We start from the raw sequence: 20,675 nt of genomic DNA, 5'->3' as shown, positions 1-20,675 counted from the left end.
GTATTCAATGATTTCTACATATCAAAAGACTTTAATGGAAAGATATCAGCCTTGGAGGGAAAATGTGCTGTTGTTCTCTATCTTTTGTACAGCATTTGAATTATAATGCCACCCTTTTATTTGAAACATGCAGCAAATGTGTGTCTTCACAACAAGTTAAACAATAAAAACCTGAAATTTTACTAATTCAGCCATTACTTTCAGCCTGCCACTTTAAAGCAGTTGCCTAAATAATGAACTTTTGTCACTCATTTCCCCTGGAATTTATTTAACATCTCAACTTATATCTCTTAGCATGCAGAATTCACTTCCATATTCTGGTGTGCTCCTTCAGAAATTTCTTCATGAATATTAATTCTATTATGTGGTGCTTTGCTTTTTTTCCAATTGTCCAGTATTGTTAGCAAAGGGAGTTACTGTCCCTTTGATAAAAGTTTGCATACTGAAAACTCTGTCTATCTGCCTTTTAAATGCACCAAGTTGTCAATAAAATCTGTGAGATGTGTGGAAATCCAGTTTGAGGGGGGAATATGACAGATTATATCGCCAGAATTTGTGGAACTGATTGGGTAGGAATACGAATTTTCAGGGTTGTTGTTGTGACCCTACAGATTACTATAAACTCTTCTGAGGGGTTTAAATAAAAATGCAAAAATGATGGATGCTTTCCAGTGTGGTCCAGATCCCTGTAGTCAAAACATTGCTCAGTCATGGATCTTGCTGAAGATCAGCTCTGAGGTGAGCCCACTCACGGGGGCTGAGCAACAGGCTTGTACTGCAGTGATGAAGGCAGATTTAGTTCAGTCAAGTGTCACATCCATTACATGGTTGGGCAGCAGCTAAGACTAGAATGATATAGAGAAGATTAGCATGGGCCCTGTGCAAGCCCTTTACCATGACGAAAAAGAAATTAATACATTTTACAGTATATATTATGTTTGATAGTGGTGTGTAAACTTATTTCTATGTAGACATGGGGGGGTGTTTCTAGATATTGTAAGATTAGTTGGGGTCCAAGAGAGTGAATATTATTATAGAATATTATTCTCAATAGCGAGCTGCTGAATAGGCCCGTTTTTCAGCGTTCTCCTGTAACAAAGCTAGTCTGTGATCAGAAAACAAGCATAGTTGTGACTTTATGTTTGATAGTGGTGTGTAAACTTTATGTTTGATAGTGGTGTGTAAACTTATTTCTATGTAGACATGGGGGGGGTGTTTCTAGATATTGTAAGATTAGCTGGGGTCCAAGAGAGTGAATATTATTATAGAATATTATTCTCGATAGCGAGCTGCTGAATAGGCCCGTTTTTCAGCGTTCTCCTGTAACAAAGCTAGTCTGTGATCAGAAAACAAGCATAGTTGTGAATGATTTATGAGTATAATATTTTTTTCTCCAGCGAATACCTATCACAAACTATTAGGTTTTGATTTTTCCTTTCAGGAAGGCAATCTAATTAAAAGTAGCAGCCATCTCCGTTTGCAGTAAGAAGTGGTTGAGCCCTTCTGTCATTCTGTCTATGTAGATGACTTAAAAGCTCCTTAAATGCAGAAAGAAAAAAGGGGGAAGACACAGCACCTCTAGCATCCCCTCTGGGGTTATAGGGGGCTGTAAGCCTGATATTTAGACATTCAGCTAAACCAGTGTTTCTCAACCTTGACAACTTTAAGATGTGTGGACTTCAACTCCCAGAATTCCCCAGCCAGCAGGGCTGGCTGGGGAATTCTGGGAGTTGAAGTCCACACATCTTAAAGTTGCCAAGGTTGAGAAACACTGATTTAAACAATGGAAGAGTATAAACATATGTTTGTGTTTGTTCCGTATGATTGACATTCCAGAACCTGTAGAAATCTCTGCAAGAAGGCTTTCCTGGCACAGGCCCTCCCAAGGTTACAGCCAGAGGCCTCTGAAGAGATCTCAAGTGACAAAATGAGCACTGGGTGGTGCAGTGCAAATTCCACCTCTTTCGTATGCATGACTGTGGCCCTTCACATTTTACAGGACTGCTGTTTTCATCATCTTTCACCACTGGCTGGTCTGATTGTGGCTCAAGATAGCTGCTGTCTTACAACCCTTGGATGCCAAACACCCACTTGTCAGAGAGAGCAAATATGATGCAAAATGTGCACATTATTATTAGATATACATATCCAGCCTTTATTTTGTACAACTCAAGGCTGCATACATAATGCTCCCATCTCTTGTTTCCCCCACAACAACCCTGTGAGATAGGTTGGGTTGAGAGAGAGTTATTGGCCCAGAGTCACTCAGGATGTCTAAGGGAGGAGGAGTTTCTCTGCTCCTTGTCTGTTCCTCTGCTCCTACCTTCTCTGCTCCTTGTCTAGCATTGCAATATGCTTATCCAGCAAGATTCTGGGTCTAACTCTGCAGTGATCAAGGGGAAGATAATAAATAGCATTTGTATTCTTAAAATGCAATCTAGCTTCACACATCATCAGTGAGGACAAAAAGAGAACACATTTCCCTAGAGCTCATGTCAAGTTTTGTATATGTATATACACGCATATACATACACACATGCAAATTATTATTTTTTTTAAAAAAAATAGATGTGTGCCTTAGCATTCTGAGGACATGTTGACTTTTGGATTCCTCCGCAAACACTACTAGCCATTTGAGAAGTTTGGGAGCTCTATCCTCCTTTTGCATCATGCTTTAAACTGGGAGGACTGGATAGCTTTTCCAACAGAGTCTACTTGCAAATGGAGGACTGTTCTTTGCTACCTCTCAGAGAATTGTGTCCTCTAAAATAGGAGGCTCCTGCAATCTGGGACGGAACCTTCAGCTCCTTCCTTAGCAGGTCAGCTTTGCTGCATGTACAGAAACGATGTTTTCTAATCTGTAATTAATGGAATATGATTTTAAAAAAATATTAATGGCATCTTCTAGAATTGGAGGTTTGAATATCATTTAAGTACAGTTGCTAGGCACTCAAAAAGAACAAAAAGCAAGGCGATTTGTGAACTAAGTATAGTTCTCTCAGTGTCCATACTCATGTTATCAACATGACAGTATCTGTCACAAAAAAAAAAAAAAAAGAGAGAGAGAGAAAGTGTTAAAGTACAAACAGCTCAAACAACTTTAGGCAAAGAACTAAGCACGGAATTTTTTCCCCCTGGGAATGCAGTGCAGAGTGTACTTTGGTGGTGGGAAGGAATCCTGGTGGAGGATTGGGGGAGGAAATAGACCGTGGGAAGGAGAGAGATGGAGAATGAGCGGGGTTGGCTGGGACACAGTCTGTTACTTTTTGGGGCATTCGGCTTGTCTATTTCAATTAGAAAAACTTAATTTACAATTTAAGGGAAATGTTATAAATTTTGGATTTTTGGATTGATCTTAGATTTTGAGATCATTTTGAAAAAAAATCTCCATGACTGTCTGAACACAGCTGTTGTAAAAGCTTGGGTTTTACTCAAATTTTCTTTACATTTTGGTGAGTCTCTCATCCTCATTTGGAATATCTTTTTATTTTTAAACATTTTTAGAAATGTGGATTTTAAAGATAAAATTTGCTGAGACCTATAATAGGGGTTGTTGAAATCATGGATGCAAATTTGTCTTCAAGTTTTTTGTTTTGTTTTTAAGTCAGGTTTGACTCATAATGGGGCCAAATCAAGCTTTAAAATGTACATTGGAGTCATTCTAATCTGCTGCAATGGATCTTCCTGAGTCTGTTCATTTCTGTGTGCAGAATATTTTAAAGGTATGAATTACTCTGTAAGAAAAGCTCCTCTGGGACGTAAGTGCTCATTAAAGTTGATGCAAATTATATATGATTATTTCTATAAAGAGGCAAGTCAGCTGAATTCATGACAAGAGAAGAGGGAAGAAAAGAAAAAAACCTCTGTTACTTAAAAGATTGTTTACATCTAATTATGTCTTGCACGTGTGTTACAAAATAGAATCAAAGCCATGAATAAACAACGAAGAATAGCATAGCAACATTTGCATATGGTGAGTTGGTAGGGCTTTGTTTGCAAATCTTTTAATAACTTATGAATGTATAATATTGAATAAAATTTTTGAATAATAATGGCAACTATATCTATTGGTGTTGTTTGATAGAGGGCAATAAGGGAAATACTGTCATGTCCATCCAGTAAAAAATGTCCCTCAATATCTTGGAATAATATTTTGTAGCCTTACCAACACTGTTCATTTCCTCTGGGCAGAGAAACCCAAATTGCTATTGTGGGAGGAGAGATTTGCACCCTTTCAGGACACAGTAGCAATTTGGAACATTTATTCACTCTCTGAAATGAAAGCCTAAAATTCATTGATTTACTGTAATATATTTTATTTTGTATCACAGAATACCAAAATATGTGAGGAGGGGAATAATGAAGAATTCCCAGGAATTAATAGCATACTCAGTTCTTGAACTATAACATTAATCACACGGCAATTTAATAGCACTGCCAATGCTTGAGAGAAAGTTGTGGTTCCCAGAGTTGGAGCTAGTACAGTGGTTTCTAGTGGATCAGTGGAGAAAATAGCTATTCACTCAAGCTGTACAGCTGAAAATCGTCTCATTTACAAAAACCAACCCAGGGCGTTCGGTTCAGGTTGACTGCAAGCCTAATCGTGATGATATCTCAACTGTGCATTTCAAACTCTGCCTTTGCATGAATAAAGCTTTTCTTCAACTAGATCCTGCTGAAAGGACTTCAAGAGAACCCCCCTTTCTGGTTCATATAAGGGGCAAAGTTCTAAATTTACTGAGATATGTGAACTCTACCAACAAATTTCTTTCACAGCACCTTTTAAGCTGGAGAGTTCCACCAAGGAAGCATGAAAAGGATGCTGATATTTGTGAAGTATGACTTGTTTTGAACAACTATGGAACTGTGGGACCACCTATCCCCAAATGGTTCCTGCCCATCCCACCAGACTTGGTTGAATGGGCATACTCCAGGTCTCCTCAGTAAAGCAGTGTCTCCTGTGGATCTTAGGACATGCACCTTCTCTGTCATGGCACCTGCCTTATGAAATAGCCTTTTCATAGCAGTACAGACAGCCCCAACCCTGCTGGCCTTCTGGAAGGTCAAGAAGACCTGTCTTTTCCCCAGACACTAGAGCTGGAATTAATGGAATTCTGGTATTTGTGTATGTGTAGCATATTGGTAATGAGATTTTCTTTTATAAGGTCACTGATTTAGTTTTTTAAATTGATCTGGTTTATGTATTTTTATCTTTGTTCACCACCCAGAATTTCACTGGTTAGATGGGCGGCCGTATAAAATTGTTTAATTAACAGACAATAGTCTTCCTTATGTATGCATGTATATATGTTCCTTTACTGCAATCTGCTATTGCTTGAAACTTTTAATACATTTCTGGAATTAGAAATATGAAATTAACCAAAGGGACTTTTTTTTTTAAAGCTGACAATCTCACCACATAGCTGTCTGCTGTTTCTGTTATCATATGGGGAAGGGGAACTGACTTGCACTTTCTGCAAGGTGGGGGAAAGACAGTAGATGGATATTTTTTGTTCAGAATACAACAAACGTGGATGAGAAAACAATATTAAATTGTTTTAATGTTTTCTTACATACCCTGAACCTTGAGGATGGAATGGAATACAAATTGCAAAAAGCAAAATTGAACTTCTTAATAATAGTAAAGAAAGATTACACAAAATAACTACCATAATACTATCTGTAATTCAGGGCACAGTTCATGAATCTCTTAGAACCAATTAATGAGAAATGCATGAGTTTTCTACCATTGTGTTTTAATCTCACAAAAAATGCAATCCAGATTAACTTCTCTGTATTTTAATTCAATTGATTTCAGTAGGATTTAGGTATGCATAATGTTCACTGAATTGCTTCCTGAGCTGACAGCATAAGATAATTCCTCAATTGTTTTTTTCAGTGAGAATGTCTACCAAACTGATGTATTTTTACAGCTGATTATGTGAGATTGGTAGAAGCTGTTGATTTACACACCCATGCACACACATATGCAATCATACATACACATACATACACATATGCATATACATACACAGCAATTGAAATAACAAAATCTGTAAAGGAATGCAGTTTTGGCCATTATCAGTCAAAAACACTGACTGTTTCAAAATAGGTTATATGCTTAAATATTTCCACAGATACCTGATGACTTCTTTGGAGGTCCCCCATTATTTTGAAAATTCTTTACACTTGTTATAATCAAGGACACAAGTTTTGCTAGGACATATCTATATGCTACATAAATTAGTATAAAGTATAAAGGTATGAAAGATACAGCAAGTTGGCCTGTGAAGTTCCCTGAATTTGGTAAAACAAATGCTTTTGCACTTGATATGCCTACTTTTAGGGGGAAAAAAAAGCTTATAGGACAATGAGCTGAATGCTTACTAAGATAATCTGGTGTGTTTATCTGTACAGCAATATTTTTCTTCAACTTATCTTAGGTTTTTGTGCAGAAATAAAAGTGATGGTGCCCTCCAGATGTGTTGGTTAAAAATCCCCAGTCAAAATTACAGATATTGTACTTTTGTATTGTACATCTGAAGAGGAATAGCTGAGAAGGCTGGTATAAATCTTACATCTGTCTCTAATTTTTTTAGATCTGCATTTTTTTTCTTCTTCTTTTGGACACACAGGACCATACTTCTAGGATCTGGACAGCTTCTAACTCATTTTCACCTTTTTTTCATTTTTTCCTTCAATTTTTAAATTCTTCCATTTCTAGAAAACAATGCTTGACCCCATGCTACCTTCTGATTAATGCTTTTGAATTCTGATTAATGGGCAAGTTCTGAAGGCAGCACTGTTCAGGCTTTCTAAGAGGCCTTTGAACAGTGTAATGTTCCTCAAGAGTAACTAAAGTGGTCCCTCCTTGACATATGTTATGGAGAGTCAGAGCTTTGTGCTTACATGTAAAAAAGATGCTGATGGGATTAATGTGAAGAGAGGTTGGAATGACGGCAAAAAAAAAATTGATTGGCATTTAGTGGAAAAGAAAACAAAACTTAGAAATTGATTCACACATATTTTAAGATGTATGGAGATGGCAAGATGCAGTATAATGAACATTGTGATTAACTGTACATTGTGAATCTAATTTTATGGAAATGATTGTGCCAAGTAGAATAGTGGTTCTGGCTATAAACAGTGAAACAAATGGAACCCAACAAATGCAGAATAATAATGATATTTTCTTAGCTCTTTGGGCACAACCAGTACCTTTTTCCTAAGCGGTACCCCTGGTAACTCTGGAAAAAGAACAAGAACAAATAGGAGTCTAGACTTCATTTTCAACAGCCTGGAATTCCTTTTATAATCCTATGGTTCCACACGCTGCTGTCAGAAGAAAAAAATAATAAAGGATGCTTTATGTGCAGGATAAATATAACTTGTAAAAATGGAATAAAGCTACCCCCTTGAGTCCTGTGTACTTCCAGCTTTTGTTGCAGGTAAGATGCTAAAATCTCATTTGCTCCATCTGTGTTTCACATCTTAATTAACTTTGGAACAGAGGACAGTAGAACAAGAATAGAATAGAAAAAGCTTTGAAATTGATTATGGGGTTCAAAAGTGAGCAGAATGACAGTTTAGAGAAACATGCCCAATTTAGCTAGGCAGCCAATGAACAAATACAATAAGAAGTGTGATTTCCCCCCCGGGATGTTTGATAGATAAACAACCTTCATTAAGCATTTTTAAAAATTCTTACTATACATTTTTAGGACCTCTGATATCATGATTATGAGAAAATAATCAGCAGACATACACCAGGAAATACAATTTGTTTCCAGAGTTCCTTAGGTTAATTTAGAAACCATTTAGATTGTAATTTTTGTTTTCAAACATTTTCTATTGTTTCATGTTCTAACCTGATGTATGTCATTGTGTTTTTGCTGGAGTTTTCCATGTTACAATTGCTGTGAGACAATCCTTACATCTTCTTGCAGCTCCCTTCAGACTCTCTCTAATAAAAATGCTAAACAAATAAAAATAAAAAAAATAGGTACAAGTAGTCCTTGCTTAACGACTACCCTGTTTAGCGACTGTTAAAATTATGATGATGCTGAAAAAGTAACTTTACAACTGGTCCTCGCTCTTATGACTGTCGCAGCATCCATGCAGTCACGTGATTGAAATTTAAGTGCTTTGCAACTGGTGGGCATTTACAACCATTGCAGTGTCCTGCAGTCATGTGATTGCCATTCGCGTGCTTCACAGCCAGCTTCTGTGGTCTTGCTTAACAGATGCAGTGGAACTGATGTTATAAGTCCAGTGTGGTCATATGATGTTTCAATAATGACTGTGTCACTTAGCAATGGAGTTGCTGGTCCCAATTGTGTTCATTAAATGAGAACTACCTGTATATAATAATAATAATAATAATAATAATAATAATAATAATAATAATAATAATAATAAAAAAAACAACGTTTCTACCAATCCATCAATGGAGAGACTGCAGTGAACCAGTCAACACCTGACAAAGAAGAAGCAATGCAGTTCTGGGCGCAGCTATGGAACAGCCAAAAGAAATACAATAAGAATGCAGCTTCGATAAAGGAGGTGGGTAAGAATAAAAAAGAAGCTGAAATGAAAAAACTTGTAATAACAGCAGAAATGGTGGAGAAAAGAGCAAGGAAGATCAAAAATTGGTCAGCACCAGGTGAAGATGAACTGCATGGTTTTTGGTTGAAATGTCAGACTGCTTTGCACCCACTCTTTGCCAAGCACTTTAACAACATACTGCAAGGAGGTGAAATGGAAGATTGGTTAACATCTGGCAAAACCTACCTGATAATGAAAGATCCAAGAAAATGGGCAGCACCAGGCAACTGCAGGCCAATTATTGCTTACCAATACATTTCAGATTGCTAACTGGTGTGGTAGCTGATGCGGTCCAACAGCATCTAGTTGAAGACAAGCTATATATTAAGGTATTGGATAGAAATACTGAATATGGATATTTACACTTTATTCTGCCTTGAGATATTTATGTATGATTTTTTTTCCCTTTTGGGTACGCTCCCTTTTTTGTTCTTAGTTTTTTTTAAAAAAAAAATCAAAGTTTTGTTGACTGCTATATGTTTAAATAATTTTTTGAAGCGTGTTTGTTCAGGTTAAATGAGCTAAAAAAATTGTGGCTATGTTAACACTCCAAGAATGTGGCAAGACTCGGATATTGTTCATTTTAATTTGTAAAGGAAATTAAATGCACTAAATGGCCAACAGTTTAATTATATATTACAATGTGATATATAGGATTAGCAGTTCTGTATAAAAGTGTATGCCAGATTGTTTTAGAAGTTGTGGGTTTTTGGATTTTTGCTTTTATATCATTTTTGGTTTTTTTTGCAGCTGTTCTTGTTAAAATAGGCATTCCTACTGAAAGAAACTAAGAATAGGGAAGGAAGTGTGCAGCATTTAAAGTACTTTTACGAGCCAAGGATGCTTTCAAGTGAAACACAGTAATTCATGTCTCTCTCTCTGTCTTGGTTGTGTGTGTGTGTGTGTGCGTGTGTGTGTAGGGGTGCCCCAAAGTAAAAGTAAAGAGATATTGAGTATACCTTTAAGATTTTTAAATTAAATTTTAAAGGCTTTAAAATTTTAAAATAATATTGAATTAAATCGAGAGAGATAGAGAGAAATCTGATGATGACATTGCTCCATTCTGAAGTCAGTTTTGTCTTAAGCCTACAGATGTGATTTGAAGTATAAAGAAATAGGGAAAAGTTGAAAATAGAGTAGCTACATGTATTCATAGAAGGAATATGTATGCATTCAAAGTCTTTACAATCCCTGAGAGTGCTGTCTAATAAGCTGCAAAAAACTTCATGCTCATTATATTGAGCACAGTACTGAATTATGAGGTTTCTGAACGAAAAGAAATACTAGAGTAAAAGAATCCTGTTGCTAAATGGCAGCGTACAGCATTTCTTAGTGCTTTGTCCTGGTGACTATATCTGTAATTGATCTTAAACCAGAACATAATTTCGTTGGTCACCGATTAGAAACAGTACATTTATTTCCCAAATCGACAAGAACCATGTACAACAGATTAACTGTAAAATGACTTCTTTTGCAGTTTATTGGGTTTGGAGATAAGAAATCAAACAACACCAGTTCATTACTTGCTGGATATTACAATTATGTTTCAAACAAGTGAACTGTTACCAATGAAAAGGAAAAAAAAATTGGTTTGAAAGAAGAAAGCAGAGGTGAAATTTAGAAATGTATTGTATGCAGAACGATGGCATATAAAAGTGAATTATTCAATAGGGGAAAAAGAGAAAAAACAAGACTATAGTTCAGAAGACTGCAGCTGAATGGCAGTAAAAGATGAAAATTACTGGTTGTCTCTTTTTCATCTCATTATAAAATGCAACACTTATAAAAATTTGCATATATTCTTTTACGAGGAACATTAGTCAGAATATAAAATCAATGAGCCCAATAGGATTGAAATCAATGTATTAGCTATGATATCTATAAGTTCTTACATGTATAGACTCCTATCCATGAGTGTGCCCCGATGTTATTAGGTGGAGAATTGTAAGAAATAATGCCATTTAGATGTTTTAGGAAATGCTTCAAGGGTAGGGGAATCCCTAACAGTTGATTGTCTCACATGATGTGTTAAGTTTAAGACATGTGCTGGACTTGTATACCATCCCAGCTGAATGATGGTCTTGATACAAATCAGTTTATGTGAATTCCAAGCTGAATCAATCTGAGATCTATATAAACCCTAAGTTTTTAAAAATAAAAATAAAAAAGTAACAGGGAACAAAATAAGCATACACGGAAAGAAAAGTTTTGGCCCAGCCTTTATTTGAAGTAGTTGCCAGTAAATTATCTTCCAGTTATCCCGGAGACATAGATAATAAGATACTTATTATTATATGACTGTTTTCACCCATTTCCTAGCAATAACGTCATAAAACATAACGGACTAATTGAAGCAGTGTTGATATGCACGACTGCAAAAATACACTGTTGCAGTGATTTACATCGCTTGTGTCATATGACACAGATGACACAAATGATGTTTGTGTTAAGGGATGTAAATTGACAGAAAATAATGCAATTTAGAATATCTATGTAAATATGGTACTATTTACATGATACAATTGCTGTGGAAATTTGGTCTGTTGCATGTGAAGCCCACTGTATTGTGGCTTCACTTTGTACTGGTCAGCCATGAGTAAAGCATTTAAATGATAAATATTTTATTTATTGTTAATCAGTGAGTATAATAGATGTCTTGAAAGAGGTGATTTTCTGTGGAGGCCTCTGCACTTGGGAAAGGATGTCTTGCTATTGCCTTGCTGATATTAATTCTGTTCTGATTCCATTCTCTATAATGGGCCCATTTTGTAGGAAAAGCTTTCAACAGATTAAATTAGCCCCAGTTAATTTTTGCTAGAAACTGAAACGTTTTTTAGTTATCTAGGCCTTCCACTGATTCTATCAGCTATGCTAATTATTGTTTGTTGATTATTTAAATGGTTGGTTTTAGTGTTTTTATTATTTTACCATTTTATTCTATATTTATTGTACTTATTATACTTGTTATTATAAGCTTCATTAACAAAAAAGCAATATAAAATTGTGAATAAAAAGGCATAATTATAAAAATGCATTTAAATCACCTAATTACACAGTACATTTTCCTGCTCTATGGGTTTTCATGTGAGGAATTAAACTATTGTAGAAAGGGTAGATTTCATGAGCTTCCTGATTGACATCGCTGAAGTGGCTTTATAGAGATTTGTAGATTAGAAGCACCATTATCAAGAAGGAACTCTCAGTGGAGAATGGTGACACTCTTGAAAGAGTTTGGATAAGTTAGAACATGAGATAAGAAATATAGAAAAAAGAATGCTCTCATGCAGAGCTTTTCAGCTGAAAGTCAGCAATATTTAGAGAGAGGGCACATCTTTCAACTGGCAGTAATGGTATCTTTCCTCACAAGGCCAATTCCAGTTATGAAACTGTTTGCTGAATTTCTTTATATTCTTCAGTTTATTTTCTTCATCTACTTCTGCCCCTTCAACACCCAACAATTACTAGTGAGGCTAATATAAGGCATGTTTTGGACAGAGACTGTATATTGAACAGCTTTCAGAGATAGCATCCAGGAGGATTAGGATCAGTACATTAACTTAATATTATCAAGACTTAAAGAAGAGAACTTGCTAAGCCTGCTGTCTGAGTCTTGAGCAGCCATACTAAGTTAAGAACACTCTTCTAAGTGAACTTGCATAAGACGATGCCGTGAATCTGATCTTCTGCCGGCCACCAGCAGAAGGAGCCCAAAAGGATGCCAGAAGATCTGGAGAGAGGCTTCTGAGTCAGATCATGGCTCAAGAAAGTGGTAAGCGCTGAAGAATAGTGGAGCAGAGGAATAAGCCTGGGACTACGGGGGATAAGAGAGGTACTGGAAACGTTTAGGGATCTAGGGTTACATTTTAAAAATACTTGCCTCTTCCTTGAATTTGAAAAATGAAAGATGTTCAATTCTCCTAGTAATTTTATTTATTGATTATTATTTATTATTTATCCTGCCTTTCATTCAGAGCTTAAGGTGGCATACATAACATTTGTCCTTCCTATTTCTGCTCTAAACAACTTTGTGAGATTAGAAAGTGAAGGACACAAAGTCACCCAGTCAACTTCCTTGGCTAAGGGTAGCTAATGACTAACAGCTTAATGTTTTCTCACATGTTGGACTGCAAAGCAGTCCTATCCTACTGTATAATCCTATTAATTACATGTAATCCACTGGCACTGTAGTTGATCACCTAAAGAGAATTTGCTTTGATCCCCCAAACATTGACAATCAGAATTTACTTCAGCCATTTTAGTATTCTAGTTAAATATGAAAATGACCTCTGTCTCAGACAATCACAAAAACTTGGCAGTTACTAAACCTGCTAATTTCTCCCCCATACTACAATGAATGTACTGGTTGTGATGTACTATAATGACCCCAACCTCTTATTTCCAATCACCATTGACCTTTTTTCTGGGACTACTAGCTTCCTCCTTTTCTGCCCTTCATCATGGCTACATGGCCTGCCTGCCTGCCTGCCTGCCTGCCTGCCTGCCTGCCTTCCCTCCCTCCCTCCCTCCCATGGTTGGCTTGGTAGGAACTCTCTTGGGGAGTCCTCTATGAAATGGTTTGCTCCCCTCTAGCATTCAATATCTACATGAGACTTCTGTCAGTTTGGGGTGAGATATTATTAGGATGCTGATGATACCCAGCATCACCTCCCCAGGTTGGGATGGAGATGCCAAGGATGGCTTGGAAGCTGTGGGGGTATAGATGGAATGAAACAAGCTGAAGTTGAACCTAACAAGATGGAGTAGTTGTTTTTCCAAAGACCACCATTTTTTCTGTCCCAGTTGTAAACCTGGAGGAGCAGGTCCATGACATGGTGTCTTACTTGACTCACAACCAGTTCTGGATGTGAGGATGGAGGCTGAATCTGGGGGCCTGTGCCAAACTTTGGCTGGTGCACCAGTTGTAGCTCCATACCTGCAAGAGTGGGGGAACCTGGCAATGGTAACTCATATCATCATCACTATTGGTGTGCTTTATATGGATCTAACTTTGAAGACTGCTTGGAAACTGCAGTTGGTGCAGAATGCAGTTTCACTGGGGCTGGAGGAGAAGAGCTGTTCTCCTTTGTGGAACCTTTGCTGTGAGCCCTGCACTGGCTTCCAGTAGGTTTCTGGGTACAAGCATTGATTTTACCCATTAGAGTCCTCCATAGCTGGAGTGCTAGGTACTTACAGGACTGCTTCCGCTGGGCAGAACCAACCTATGCTTTTCTGGCTGGGGTTGCTGGTGTCCCCCATGTGTGAGATTGATGGGGTCCTGGAGTGGCATTTCCCTGTCACCCTGTGGAATATCGCCCCCTAGAGATTGGCAGCAGTCTAGGCAACTTTTATGAAGACAGAGCTGTTCTGCAAGCTTTTTGAACCCTGATGTCATCAAATACTGTGTTACTGTATGGATTAGTGCTTTTATCTTAATTATTTTTGCTATGCTGTTTTATTTATCATTCTAATTGTAGTTTGGCTCAGTGTTTTTATCTTAATTATTTTTGCTCTACTATTTTATTTATCATTCTAATTGCAGTTTGGCTTTTATGTTTAGCATTGTAAACTCTGTGAGTCACAACATTTTGCAGTATGTGAGTGTGATATATAAATAATTAAGCATTCCCAATCTCTGTTGGGGAATTTGCATGGGTTGGTCCTATTGAGTCAAGATTATATAAAAAACAAAACCAGTGGAACCCACCCAACCAACCCCAGCTTTGATATCTAGAGAAGCGTGGGTGGCAGGATTTGTCAGAGGTGACTTTGGCAAAGTTTGTTGTCCTTCAATGAAAGAACACAATGGGGTTATGCAAATAGTTTGAAATATATGTCAGTTTTTTCTCTGTGTTTGATATCTGGTATTGTGGGAGTGTAGTCTACTGCCAGTTATTCCTCCATCGGGGTGGGTAGTAAATAGCTCCTTTCTTTCCCATTATGGAGAGCAGCATGAAAATTCATGCTTTTCTCCCTGGCACTCTCATTTCAGAGCAACAAACTGTGTCACAGCCCTTTATTACAATAGCCAGGAGACCCTATGAGATACCCTAGAAACTGTATGAAAAATAAATTATTCTTCTGCCTGTCGAATGGTTGCTGGGGAGCATCTGATACAGCCCAATTTACAAAACACACAATAAAATGACTGCTTAAAGTCTGGTCTGGCTCTCTTGTACAGTGTATATGCAAAGATGTGCCCACATAGTAATAACTTGCATGTGCCAGAATAAGGAAAATGTTGGGGATGAGGCTATATACACAGGCGCTGCTCTCCAGTACACCTTCCAATATATAAATATATATATATATAAAAATAATGCTTGAATGGAGTTTATAATCCACAGGAATGGCTCACTGAAGTTACAGTGTGATTATATATTGTTTTGTTAGTCTCCCCATGGAAAATCATGGCCTGTGGACTATCCAGCAGACAGAGGTTTCTTTTTGTAATGGCCCCAATTATTTATAAACATATTTATCTTAGAGGCAATGATATATGATGAATGAGAAGCACTGAAAAATGTAGTCTTCACTATGTTACCTCAAACAGTTTTGTCATATATGTATATATATATATATATATATATATATATATATATATATATATGACAAATATATATATTCCATTTGTTGCTTGGATTTTAAGATTTTAACATAACATGTTTAGTATTTATGATCACAACTGGAGTTAAGCTTATTTTCCATGAATAAGTTGCTTTGCACTTGGTAGATAAATAATTTATTCCTCCCCCCCCCCCCCCCCAATATTGAGTTGCCTGTATAAAGCTCATTTTTGTAACTCTTGGTCCACTGATCTTCCATTGTTGTCACTGTATGGGGATAAAATGAGGGATCAGTATAAAAAAGGCAGGATATAAACACAATAACATAAATACAATATACTAAATAATTTACAGGCGCTGATTTCAACCATCTTTAATAAAAGGGGATTTTCATTCTCCTCCCCCCTGTTATTCTTACCTGCCTCGAAGACTTATGGTGATAAGCTGGGGTGGGGGTGTGGGGTGGGGTGGGGAAAGAACCCTATGGTTTTTTTAGGTCCTTGGAGAAAAGTGGGTACAATTGCAGTTACATAAATAAATAAATGTGATACAATAATTTTGGAAGAGAGTATAAAAATGCAATACAAGGCAAGTTCATTTAGAAATAATTCTTGGGAGGGCTTCTTTTCTGCTGTTGACATTTTTTCAGAATATTGTACAATAATATTTTATGAGGATTATGCATTATCCTCTTGATGGGAAGCTAAATAGGCAGTAAACTCTGCTAGTTTAGCCAATTTTGCACTTTATTTTTAATCTAGGGAGAGTGGACAGTAGAATAAATTAAGGCAACGTTTAGAGAAAGTGAGACTAAAAAGTAGTATAAACTAAGACAATGCTTGGATTTCCAGGCCTATTTTGAGGAAGGGCTTTTTTTTCTCAGAGTGAACAATGGTGGGAAAGGGACGCATGGAATGATCCTGCACCACTATCGTTTTGGCATGATAGTCGCCAGTATCTGAAACTTTATTTGATTTTGTTGTGGCAAAGTGATGGTTGATGGATTTCCATGCAGCCCTTCAGTCACAGGGTCATGCTCTGAGGAAGAACATCTTCTGACTCAGGCGTATAGTATAGAGCAGAAGAGATGTTGGTGGCCATTTCTCTATACCGACAAAAATTTTAAAATATATTTGCTACTTGGGTAAAATATTGGTGGCATTCCATGTCAGGCACCCTGTATCAGCAGCACATAATGGGATTAGGTTCAACAAAGAAATGTATTTGTTTATTTAATTTATTTATTTGTAGGATTTATATAGCTGTCAATCTCACGCAAATGACTCTGGGGAGTTTACAAGGATTTATTTATTTTATTTATTTATTTATTAAATTTTTCAACTGTCCATCTCCCCCCAATGGGGGAACTCTGGGTGATTCACAATAAACATTAGAACATAAAATATAGACAGTGGTACCTCTACTTACGAACTTAATCCATTCCGTGACTCTGATTGCAAGTCGAGTTGGTCGCAAGTCGAGGTAAATTTTCCCATAAGGTTCAATGTAAATACGGTTAATCCGTTCCGCCCTCTGGATTTGGTCGCACCCCGAAGCAAATTTTCCCATAGGGTTCAATGTAATTACCGTTAATCTGTTCTGGCGTCCGCGGACCACGCGTTGGGGCGGCAAAGCTCCCGCGCGCTGCGCGGCGGGGGCAGCAAAGCGCCTGCGTGCCACGTGTCAGGGGTGGCAAAGCGCCCGCGCGCTGCGCGGCGGGGCAGAAAAGAACCTGCGTGCTGCACGGCGGGGCGGCAAAACGCCTGCGCGCCACGCATCAGGGGAAGAAAAGTGCCCGCGCGCTGTGCGGCGGGGTGGCAAAACACCCGCACGCTGCGCGTCAGGGGCGGCAAAGCACCCGCGCGCTGTGCGGCGGGGCGGCAAAACGCCCGCATGCCACGCGTCAGGGGTGGAAAAATGGTCGCAGTCCATGTGTCAGGACGGAAAAATGGCCACGGACCACGTGGCACGGGCGGAAAATGGCTCGTAAGTCGAGGCGAGTTTGTAAGTAGAGGTAAATTTTTGGGGCTGGAGCTGGTCGTATCTTGAAAATTTTGTAAGTAGGGGCGTTCGTAAGTAGAGGTACCACTGTAAACACATAAAACCTTAAATTAAATTAACATAACTAAAAAGAAGAAGGAGAGACCAAGGGGATGAAAACCTGAGGCTGAAGGATGAGGCCTCTATGAGGCTAGCCATCCCCATGGTTGAGGAATTCTCACCCCACCCCAGGCCAGGTGGCAGAACCAGGTCTTCAAAGCCTTACGGAAGGCCAGGAGTGTGGGGGATAAACGCACCTCTGGGGGCAGGATGTTCCAAAAAGCAGGGGCTACCGCAGAGAAGGCCCGCCTTCTGGACCCCGCCAGTCGAAGTTCTTTCACTGAGGGGGTCCGAAGCATGCCCTCTCTGTGTGATCGGGTGGGATGGGTTGAAGTCATAGGGAAGAGGCAGTCCCTTAGATAACCTGGTCCCATGCCATGTAGGGCTTTAAAAGTGATAACCAACACCTTGAATTGGACCCGGAAGCAAACTGGCACCCAATGCAGCTCGTGGAGCAGAGGCATTATATGGGCCCTCCTTGGGGCACCAACAATAGCCTGTGCGGCTGCATTCTGGACCAGCTGTAGCTTCCGGATACTCTTCAAGGGTAGCCCCATGTAGAGTGCATTGCAGTAGTCTATCTGGGAGACAACAAGGGCATGAGTGACTGTTTGAAGGGCATCCCGATCCAGGAAAGGGCGTAACTGATGCACAACCCGAAGTTGTGCAAAGGCCCTCCTCACCACGGCTGACACCTGCTCTTCAAGCAGGAGCCATGAGTCTAGGAGGACCCCCAGATTACGCACTGGGTCTGTCTGGGGCAGTGCCACCCCATCTAGCACCAAAGATGACAAAATCCTGGATACAGAGGAGCCATTAACCCACAGCCACTCCGTCTTACCAGGGTTCAGTTGAGGCCTGTTGCTCCCCATCCAGACCTTTACAGCCTCCAGACACCGCATCACTTACTTCACCAGGGATGGAGATGTATAGCTGCGTATCATCAGCATACTGATGATACCTCACCCCTGATTAATTTGTAGGTAAGGGTGAGGACATAATTTCTATGCCACCACAATTAAGAAAGACTCAGTGGCTTACATAGAAGAAATACAAGTTAAAGCATGTGCAGTAAGAATAAAAGAACTGCTAAAACAATGCAAAAACAAAGAACATAAAATATAGGCTCCAGAGAAGAGCAATAACAATTGAGAGGACAGTGGTCACATCAAGGGAAAAGCTCTCTGAAGCAGTTTGGTCTTCAAGAGTTTTGGAAAGACTATCAAAGATGGAGCCAGTCTGATCTCCATGGGGAGGCTGTGCCTCAATATCAGTGTGGCTACAGAATAGCAACATGGCATCACTTCAGACCGCCGAAATTCCCCAAATGTTCATGTGTCACTGAAAATGTTTCTTATTTCTGGATCTTTCCTTAGAAAAATTGGAACAGAGGCAATCATGCTTCTCCATGCAATGGAGCCTTAGATGAAGTTTTGAGATTTTGGTTTGTATTAATTTGTGACTGACTTGCCATTCAGTGCTGTCCCTTTAATCCTGGGCTTGCAGGGACATATCCTCTATCTTGTCGGGCACAGAAAGGCATAAGTTTTGCTGAGTGTGAAAGAAGGTCCAAAATTCTCTTAGGATATTTGCCCTTTCGTGGTCTTGTATGTAGACTGATATTCAGATGCCTACATGTTTTGTCTGAACCAGTCCCAGGCTTGAGATCAGATTCAAGATAGTACTGTCAATTGTCATGATATTGCCTTTAAGCATCTTCTCACCATCTTACAGGCATATGCCATATGAATTGTTGAGGAGCCATGGTTGGTAACTGGATATAGTATAAATAATATTTGCAATTACATAGATTAGATTGCCAGTAACTGTAGCTATGGCAGTAAGACTTCTCCAGTTAATTGGTGAAGGTATCCTGGTTTAGATTAAATTTGTAATTTTGCTTTTTTTGTGTGTGTGTGTCCACAATGACTTACTAGGTACAAATTGAAAGCAATAACATGAGGACTACTTGGGGGTAAAACGGTGGAAATAGGTTGTTTGATGGCATCTGGTATCTGTCTCCACCTGATCATAATGTCGTTACAAAATCTTTCTCAGGTTATGAAGGACATATTTTTCTATTCCTCTTACATTCCCATATTTATTAGAAAGGAAGAAGACCTAGAATGAAAGGCAACTCCTTCCCCTCTAAAGGAAGATTAGGCAGGAAGAAATATTTTAGATGTAGAATCAACTGTGTGCAATGCCTGGCTTCTCATCTTGCCAACCTAGGTGAGCAACTCCATCTGAAACCCACTTTGGAGATTTTCTCTCCACAATAAAGGTGTACATGACCCTCACTTGCATGTATAGTATACATGAATGGGAGTATATATTAGGCCTGTGCAGTACACAGTCTTGATTAGGAAGAGGTGTTTTGGAATGCATAAAAACATAAATATAGCCTTTGACTGTGACTCATTAAAAGTATCCACCTTTTTTCTCCAGAACCTGTGGCTGATGTGTGGAAGCTTCTGCTCCAGGCAAATTATATAAGAAAGATAGGAAGGAGGAATGGGTAAACAAATTTGGATGGAAGTGTGTTGAGGGTACCAGGTGGCTGGACAGGGAAGGAAAAAGAAGAAAAAAAATTATGTTTGGACATCAGAGAAAAGGTTAACATTGACTAGGGAAGCAGGTTCTCCTCAGACTAACTTCTAAGGCCCACAGTCTTTGCTGCAAAGATGCCTGCATTCACTGTACCTTCTTTTGTTTCAACAGCAGCTTCTATTTTTATCAGCAAATGTAAGATGACTCCTTCAGTTCACAGGTGTTCATTTGGATGAAAAAACTCCATCAGTTACTTGTAATATAGAAGACACATTGGGTCGGGGGGAGCAGCTGAAGACAGTAAAGTGCATGGTGTCTCATTGCATGTGGGTTTGGGGGAATATGAGAAAGCTAACATTTTCATGGGTTTTCCACATACAAATAATGAGAAACTTTGCCTTCAGTTTTGTGTAATTGTGGCCGGAGGAGACTTCAAAGTCAACATGCTGTCCACAGGTTGTCAACCTTTGATAGAGAAACTTATTCACCTTTGTTGTGTTTGGCCAAGGAAGTATATCATGTTTTCATGATATTCTTTATATCCTGTGGTTAATGATGTTACAAGGCAATCCTATATGTATCCATTCAGAAATAAGATCCCCCACCTCTGCCATGAATTTATGGTAGCCTTTTCTTGGGGGGGGGGGAGGTATCTATAAAACTGCAAAGAGCAAGCCACTTTTCAGTATAAGCACAGGAATGGGCTGTTATTTGATGAGTGCATAGCTCTTTATTTATTCTCTCCTTCTGCAGACATGCATTAACAGAGAAACCCCAGAGAAATGTGAGCTCATTGTAGTGAAGATGATTGAATAAATAAACATTTGCCATTAATATTCCTTAAGTATCATGAATAGG

The 20,675-nt window shown here is 38.7% G+C and overlaps 1 protein-coding gene and 1 pseudogene across 4 annotated transcripts in view; both read left to right on the top strand.

The window, feature by feature from the left end:
* Nucleotides 1-20,675, top strand: part of CTNNA3 (catenin alpha 3) — a 703,663-nt gene that overhangs the window by 108,651 nt on the left and 574,337 nt on the right. The window lies entirely within an intron of this gene.
* Nucleotides 816-915, top strand: LOC112542863 (U6 spliceosomal RNA; annotated as a pseudogene).

This window comes from Python bivittatus, unplaced genomic scaffold (genome assembly GCF_059951505.1).
Source record: "Python bivittatus isolate LINGU-HERP-01145 unplaced genomic scaffold, Pbiv_v1 ctg000400_np1212, whole genome shotgun sequence".
NCBI classification, from domain to species: Eukaryota; Metazoa; Chordata; class Lepidosauria; order Squamata; family Pythonidae; genus Python; species Python bivittatus.
Note: the sequence above shows the minus strand (reverse complement) of the source record. Positions and strands in the feature narration are given on the sequence as shown.